Here is an 8633-nt window from a genome sequence, read left to right as displayed (position 1 = left end):
CAGGACATGAGAGCTGACCATCTGTAGCTGCAGCACTCAAAATATCTATGAAGCTTCATCTTGTGTGTGTGTGTGTGTGTGTGTGTGTGTGTGTGTTTGTGTGTGTGTGTGCGTGCATGAATACAGAGTGCATCAACAAAGAGTTTGAGGGAGGGAAGGGTATGAAGAAAAGACTGAGAGATGTTTGTATGTGTCGTGATCAAAGTAGATGTGAAAAACCTCTTAAAAACTAGATGAACAATTAGTATCAGTGCTGCTTTCATGATCATCAATGTACAAGTTCAAAATGCACCACACTCAAAAACAGTGTGTACCTAAACAGGTGCCAATGCTTGTCGCTGCAGGTACTCATTTCAAAGAAAATTATTTACCTTCACTTCACTTGCTATCCTTTCAATCATCAAAATGTGCATCTTTTGTATCTTGAACCAACCAATTGACCAATACTGTGCTTTTGTGGTAAAAATATGTAACATTCAGTGTTTCAAGATTTGATCAAAAGTGTACCTGTAAGCACACAACTGTTCTTGTCTCATACTTTTGTTTTTTTGGTAGATGTTGGGAAACATAGAAGGGGGAAAAAAATGGTAAAATCACAAGACATCTGCACATTAAACTTAATGCTTGTTGCGCAAGCTGGAGGCCAGAGAGGAACCGTTTAATAGCACATCTTTGTCTCACAACTGCCAAACATTCACCCTGACCCAAACCAAACTGCAACCCCATGATCCTCATCTGGCTATTACTCTTCAGCTGTTTCCGTCTTACTGCTCTGTGTATGTGTGTGTTTGTTGGTGCATTGCCCAGTTGAAACAGAAGCTTCCTTGTCACAGTGCTGTCTGATGCAGCTGTGAGTTTTCAGATGTTTTCACACAAAGGATGGAATGATGGGGGAAATGTGGAGGGTTAAGTCACAGATGATGAAAGAAAAAAAAACTGTGAATATATGAAATGTTTGTGTTTATTTTAGTGGTGTTTCACACATGGATGGTTTCCCTATTTATGTCACTTCAATACCAGTCTGTCTTTTTTTCCTCCATCGTGATAACTTGTCAAGCTGAAACAGGAATGTATCCCCAAGGATCTTAGATGACAGGTGTGTTACATTCCATAAATGTTCCTTATGTTTTAAGTTTTAATGAATTTGTTCAGTTTCATGCAATTAAAAGACTAACAACTGCAACAAAATACTCTCTCGAGGAATTAAACGGAATGAAAACATTACTTTCTGAGAAAGATTTGTTGCAACTCGAAGTAAAACACAAACCATAGAAGCCAGGAGCTTCATCAGTCGTGAATGCAGAGCATAGAAGTGCCCTGGAGGTGTTGGAAGGGGAACAGCAAGAGAAGGTGATTCAGGGTGAAAGTCAGCTGTAAGAGGGGAGAGAATGAGTGAAAACATGTGTCAGTTTTACTGCCAGGAAGACCTGGGTGAACCAGATCACACTGACAGCCTTCCACTGCATGAGGATTGCCAGGGAAGCGTCTTCTGCCCCTTTTACGCTAACACACACACACACAAACATCTTCCCTTTTCTTCTCTGGGTAAGAATACAGGCTGTGTTGATTCAAATGTCTCCTCTGGAGTCACAAGCATTTATTGTCCTTAGCTCCTGTCGAAAGTATGAAAAATAACCCTGTGGACAAATTATTTTTCAACCGTTTACCAGTGCAGTGCAATGACGTGTTGCCTGCACACGAACACCGCAAACACAACTGGCATCTGCCCAGCATAAGGCTGTTTTTATCCAGTCAACAGGCTACACACAAAAAGTTTTATGGTAGTTTGTCTACTGACTGATGAGTCTCGGAGATGCACACACTGACAGGAGCACCAACCTGGGGATCCGGAGACTTTCACCAGTCTGCGCTGTGCCAAGATGCTCACCATTGAGTGGCCTGTTATCAACAGTTTTTGTGCTTCCATCTTGTTGGAAAGTGGTCATCGTGGCCAGAAGGATGGTTTGAGTGGTAGTTTGCACAAGGTAGCTTTTAGCTTAGCTTGTAGCCCTTTTCGCTTCCCCCATGTGTCGGTGGATGCTAACATAATAACGTGATTTCCTAAGTAAATGAAACATTTTTACCCCAAGTTAATCTGATTTACCAGACCACGGTTTCAGTTTGCATCACTCTCCTCGTCTGCTCTTTGTGTGCTGCCATTTTCAAAGTCATAGTGTAACACAGTATGTTTGTACATTTGACCACTATCATACCCTTAAGAGGACACGGAAGCTGACAGAAGTTCTGTTCACACACTGCTGCTGATATTGAGTGAAGAGAGTTCCAATTAATTCACCTCTTGAAATAGGATTGTTGACTCACTGATTAATGTGGAAGCACTAGAAAGTTAATTTCCTCTAAAAAATATTTGAATTCAGTGGAAGTAGCATTACGTGAAAATGCAGTACCTGCGTAAATGTATTTAGCGGCTGTAAAAACACCATCAGCAGCAAGAGAGGGGAAGGAAGAGAGGTGAAAAGAGGCAAAGACAGCAGAGACATTTAGAGATAGAGAAAAGAAGACACAATCACACCGAAATCTCCTCAACTATCATGTCATGATGCTGTTGTATTTTAGTTATACATCATCGTAAATTCACAAACTGGTATTGAGTGGAAAGAGGGAAATAAAAGCAATAATCTCCCTCTCAGGCGAGCGTTGGAGGAATCCTCTCCCGCTGATCTGAAATCTGATGACACTACAATTTGCGTCAGCATTTTAAAAGATAAACTGACCCGTAGATAAGTGCTCTCTCTTTCCCACTCTGACGCTTTTTTGCATAGAGGCACCTGAAACCTGCTGTCCCTCTTTCCTCTTTGCAACAGTGGGAGACTGTGCAGACACAGGAGGTCTGATAAGGCCAACTCAGGTCAAACACAACATGAGTTTGGCTGGAGAGACAAACAGATACCAAACAGTATCATAAGACTGTGTTTCAACTCAGATTACCAGAGGCTGTGATAGCGGGATTTTATCGTCTGTGTTATCGTCTCGCATCAGGAAAATAAAGACACACACCTGCAGTAGCCCCTTACCTTTACCACCCAGCTATGAGTCAGGAAGTGGGGATGACGTGTGTGTGTGTGTGTGTGTGTGTGTGTGTGTTTGTGTGTGTGTGTGTGTGTGAGTGAGTGAGTGAGCTGTAGTGACTGACACTGAATATTGTGTGTATGCAGTGAGCGAATGTAACAATTACATCTACTGGCAGCATATAAATTGGAATTAGCTAATACAGTCAGTTATAATATTTTTTTGACTGAATGTTAAAAGATAACAAAACTCAAAATATACATCATCTTACATTTTCATGGTTTCATTATTATTTTTAGATCATATATTTCTGTCCAGATAGGAAAGGATTCATTACAACTTCGTACTTCAAACCACAAATTCTGACATGTTTGCTGCAATGCAAACTCTCAGCTCTTACACACACACACACACACACACACACAGTTGTATGGAACAGCAAGAGCTGTGTGTTGAATGACGGCCTGTTTGGGTGAAGAGGGGTGGCGAGAGGTAGAAGTGGAGAAGGGAGGCAGAGGTGTGGAGGTGAAGACAGGCTGGACGTTCACAAACAGACAGTCTTTGTGCCTGGAGCACAGTGTGTGAACGCCTGTCTAACTATGCAGAGCAGCTGTGTGTGTGTGTGTGTGTGTGTGTGTGTGTGTGTGTGTGTGTGTGTGTGTGTACCTGGTATTCCTCATGTTGTGAGGACATAAATCTCTTCACAGTCATATTGTGGAGACTGATGATTTATGTCTCTTGAGTGTCCCCCACGAAATAAATCATTTTATGGTGAAGTGTGTGTGTCTGTATGTGTGTTCTCATTTAACTAACTTTGCGCGCTATGAAAACCTGGTATACTTGAGGGGTGTAAAAATTTGAACCCCACAGTTTCAGAGAGATGTTTAAGGTTCAAGATTTAGTTTTAGGGTTTGTGGTTAGAATTAAGTTTTGATTCAAGATTAGAGTTTGTCATTTAGTTGAGGAGGTTAATTCAGGGAAGGGGCGTGCAGGATGGAGATTCATATGTTGATCATTTTCCATGGGTGCTTTTTTATGCATTCATTGATAGGTATCATTAAAAGAATAGGTTGATGGTCATATGCAAACGAAAATTTGAGTGAACTTTGTCAATTTTGTTAAAACATGTGGGTTTTGCCTTTTTCAAGAAGCCGAAATGTGAATTTACTGCAGGCCTGTTGCGTTGTATTATGCTCAATACTTAACCTGTCAGTGGTTTTAAAGCTGTGGCTGATCAGTACATGTTAGTACCTCAAAAGTGACATAAGTGTGTGTGTGTGTGTGTGTGTGTGTGTGTGTGTGTGGGTGTGTGTGGGTGTGTGTGTGTGTGTTCCCTCTGCTCCCAGATCTCAGCTGTGTTGTAATTGATTAAATGAATTAGTATGAAACAAAGAATGAATAGGGTCATATGTTATCTTGGTTTGTGTGAGTGTGTTTCTAGGTGGTTGTGTGATTAGACTGAAATATGAAATTAGTCATGATGAATAGAACCATATGCACAAATGTAATTGAATTACCCACTGTGTGTCGGGAATGTTAGCATGAATGACGTGTTGTGAGTGTGTTTCATCCTGCAGCGGGGTGGCAGGCTGACAGGTCGGGCAGAGAGGCTGTCTACCTGTCAAAACACTGCACTAATATTCTGTGTTCACCTGCACAACTTTAGTGCTCCAGAGTTTCCACGTCTGTACTGCCAAAAGATGTTTCCAAAGTTGATGCTGATGGATTACTGTGATGGCGAAGTTGTTCAAAATGATGTCAAATAAAACTCCATTAAAGGAAGACGCTACGTTTTGGGGGGAATTAGTCCATTAGATAACTTTCTCTCATCTCTGAATGCATTATGGCATTCCAAACACTCACTGGATGACTCACTTGTCAGCTTAGCTACAATGACCGCTCGCGCAGTTGGGCAGTTGAGAATGCCGTCTCAAAAGTCATCAAATACACTTTTCTCAACCTTTATTCTATTGATGCAAGCAAAGAGTGTTTTGGAGAAAAGAATATTATACAACTTTTGAGACGACCGTCTCTTATAAATTGCTACTTTTAACGCTAAGCTAACAAGGATTCAGCCGTCCGTGGGACATCTAGAGCTGGCTTGTCTGACACTAAAAATGATAGCCAATAATTTTTCCCAAAAGTTGGTTGTGTATGGAGTACAGACTAGGGAGTAAAGTTCGCACTGAAGAACTTATCATCTCAATAATGATGAACAGTGGTGGAGATGTATTTGTGGTGGAATTAGGGGTCATATGTATATAGCCTTTGTTTGATACTCAGAAGAAAATTACCAGGAAATGAATAGAGTGATGTTCCCTGGGGCTGCACTGCTTCCCCCCGGGTGCTCCACCCTCCTCCTTCTGATCAAAAACATGCAAGTTGGGTTAATTGGAGACTGCAAGTATAAACCATCTGACATCTTATTCACCAATGCACAATCATGCAGACTTCCTCACTGTAAGATCAGAGGCTCCTTGAAAACACAGGAAGTCAATATAATCTAATATCAGATCCTGTTTTAGTTGCACACATCATCTCTTCTGGCAACACTTACTGTCAAATCCTCACGAGCTTTAAAGTGACTGCATGTTTGCACGAGAGGCCACAAGCTGAAGTGATGAGTGTACAGATTTGAGTCATTTTAAGGCGAAAATGATACACTCCAAGACCTGCCGACCAGCTCAGTTCACTGCATGACAGTCAGAGAGAGACTCACTTCATATAGACAGTATCTGCACATATTCACTAACAAGTTGAGCAGGATGCACAGTAGGAAGGAGGACAAAAGCCAGACAGTTCCTGCACAACTTCAATCGTCTCTTTTCAGAATATGCATACATATCAATATATCTATGTAGAGTAGAGAGTGTATATATATATAGAGAGAGAGAGAGAGAGAGAGAGAGAGACAGAGAGACAGACAGAAAGAGACTTGATATGGATATAGATATGTATATGCACACAAATTCTTAAAAGTATCTTCAATGGTATGCCTCTGTGCAACCTTTGAAACTTGTCCCTGTACCCTTTATTTGAAAAAATGGAGTTTGGAAGAGTTTCAATTTGCGCATAACGTGCCGAAGGCAAATTTGTCTCCCTGAGTTTCCCTGCGGTTTTGCTCCTTTGACTGTAAAGACGTGTGAAAGCGGTTTGCTGCCTGTACATGCTGTTACATCTGGACTTGTCCGCGTCATAGACATCCTTCTTGAACATCGTGCTCCCCTCTGTTTCTGTGTCGTTTAATGTTTTTTGCTGATAAAGTCAAAGTAGACGCATAAACTTAACTTTGAGAGACCATAGAGGTCGTTTGGGACAAAACCCTCTCCTCCTGAATACTTAGCACTTAATGTTTTCTATTCCACTAAATACGCTATCTTTTTGGTGAGTGGATCAAAGAAGTCCAAGGCCGCATGTAGAATATATAAATTTTAGCAATGAGGAAAAATAGGGAATCATACTGCAACAAAAGCTCTGAGGCTGAACTGAAGGACACCCCTCAGACTTCCGCATTATGTTTGGAGCTTGACCAAATTTTAGATTTTTGTTGGCTACTTCTGATCTCGATATTTTGGAGAAAAAAAATTGACATCCATATTTCAGATGATGTGAGTATTGTGTGTGTGTATTGTCAGCATTTTTCTCATGATATGAATAACTGCTGGTGAACAGAGCACCACAGGGGCCATGTAAGCCAACGAGGCCTTCGTATCAACATGGGCTCCCAAAAACCAATAGGATGTTTAAATTGGTTTTGTTGTTGTTGTTTTTTGGGGGGGATAATTGCAGATAAGCTCTTTGTCAAACAGAGGTTTATGATACTTGTATGTTTTTTCCAGAGAGATAATATGACAGATGATATAACTTGTATCATTTTTGGAAGCACAAAAGCAACTTTTAGATTTCTTTACACTACAAACAAACTGCGCCACAGACGTATGACTTCAGCTACGCTGCAACTGTACACTTCCTCTTTCTTCCTCCACACGTGATGATGGCTCACATCCACAACAACCTCTGTAGTCTAGTTTGAAGAAACTTGTTATCATATGGAAATTGAATACAAGCTTAAAAATTGCGATAGTTACTGATGTATCTTATACTGTACAATACAACATTCCTGTGCCACACTACTACTATAAAACTGCATATATAATACATATTTTTCATACAAAATGATATATTTGAAAAAAAATCATATCAGCACACATGTATGTAGATACCAATATATCTGGGTATGGCTGATATCTGTCTGACCAAGTAATGTATTGCTCCAAAATCAATAATTTTTCATTAAATATGCTTCCATCCAGGCTGCACGGTGGTGCAGTGGTCAGCGCTGTCGCCTCACAGCAAGAAGGTTCTGGGTTTGAGTCCCGGCTCCGGCGCGGGATCTTTCTGTATGAGTCTGCATGTTCTCCCTGTTCCTGTGTGGGTTCTCTCTGGTACTCCAGCTTCCTCCCACAGTCCAAAGACATCAAGAGGGGACGAGGCTGATTGATACTCTAAATTGACCGTAGGTATATTATAATAATATATATAAGTATAGAAAGATCTGGGAACCTTCTAACCGCCGCACCACTCTGCCGTAAATATGTTTCTAATTCTTTTATCAAAATGCAAAAAAAGAACCCCCCCCCCAAAAAAAACACATGAAAACCTTTAATTTCCATGTAAACAGAACTGAGAACAGCACTTATTTCTGAAGGAAAAGCAACAAAATACAAGAATGATCCCACCTAAGAATGATCCCACAAAATATGAGGTTAAAAGCTCTGCTTGCTTTAACAACTCTTATCTTTCATAAGTTTCATCTTCCATCATCTAGTCTCACAGTGGGACCACCCAGTAATTCAATAACATCCTATCAACCTTTTACAACTTTGACCTTTGTCCTCTTCATTTTTACCTCCACCGAGGAGACAATGTTTTCACTGCTGCTTGACTGTTTGCAGAATTTAAAAAAAAATAATCCTGAGAACAGTTTTCATGAAACTTGGTGGAGGGATGAACCCAGAGCAAGGAAGAATCCATGCTAGTACAAGGCAGACCTTTTTCATCAATTTCTTGAGAAATAGTTCATGGAACTCCAATCCCAAGTGTAGTTTATGTAGGCTGCCATAGGTGTTGCCAGATCCTGTGAGAGAAACCATCAATCCGCTCTGCCACAGACGCACTACAACCAGAATCTCTTTCTCTACTGTTTTGAGCCAAAATAGTTTAAACCACGATAACTATCTAAAAAAAAAAAAAAAATGAGGGATAAAAAAATTGAAAGGAGTAGCGTGTACTGAAATTATTACAATTCATCAGTACCAATATGATGAACAAGACAATCATGAGGTGCAGATATTTCAAACTAACACATTGACACACACTCGTATTACAGTGAGATCTGAAAATGAGCAATTCATTCAATTTGAATTTCATCTCAGTTTGTGTGAGTGTGTATGTGGGAGGGGGTTAAAGTTTATTATAATGTAATTGGATTTATGAGACAGGTGTATTAAGTCAAAGCTCAAATGAGCAACCGACACTGAATAACACACACAACCTGTCATATTTCTAAGACTTCCCAAAAGCCCCAAGTGGCTCATAATGAT

The sequence above is a fragment of the Aulostomus chinensis genome, chromosome 6 (genome assembly GCF_037954235.1).
Source record: "Aulostomus chinensis isolate RoL2024-O1b breed Wild chromosome 6, RoL_Achi_v1.0, whole genome shotgun sequence".
Classification (NCBI taxonomy): Eukaryota; Metazoa; Chordata; class Actinopteri; order Syngnathiformes; family Aulostomidae; genus Aulostomus; species Aulostomus chinensis.
Note: the sequence above shows the minus strand (reverse complement) of the source record.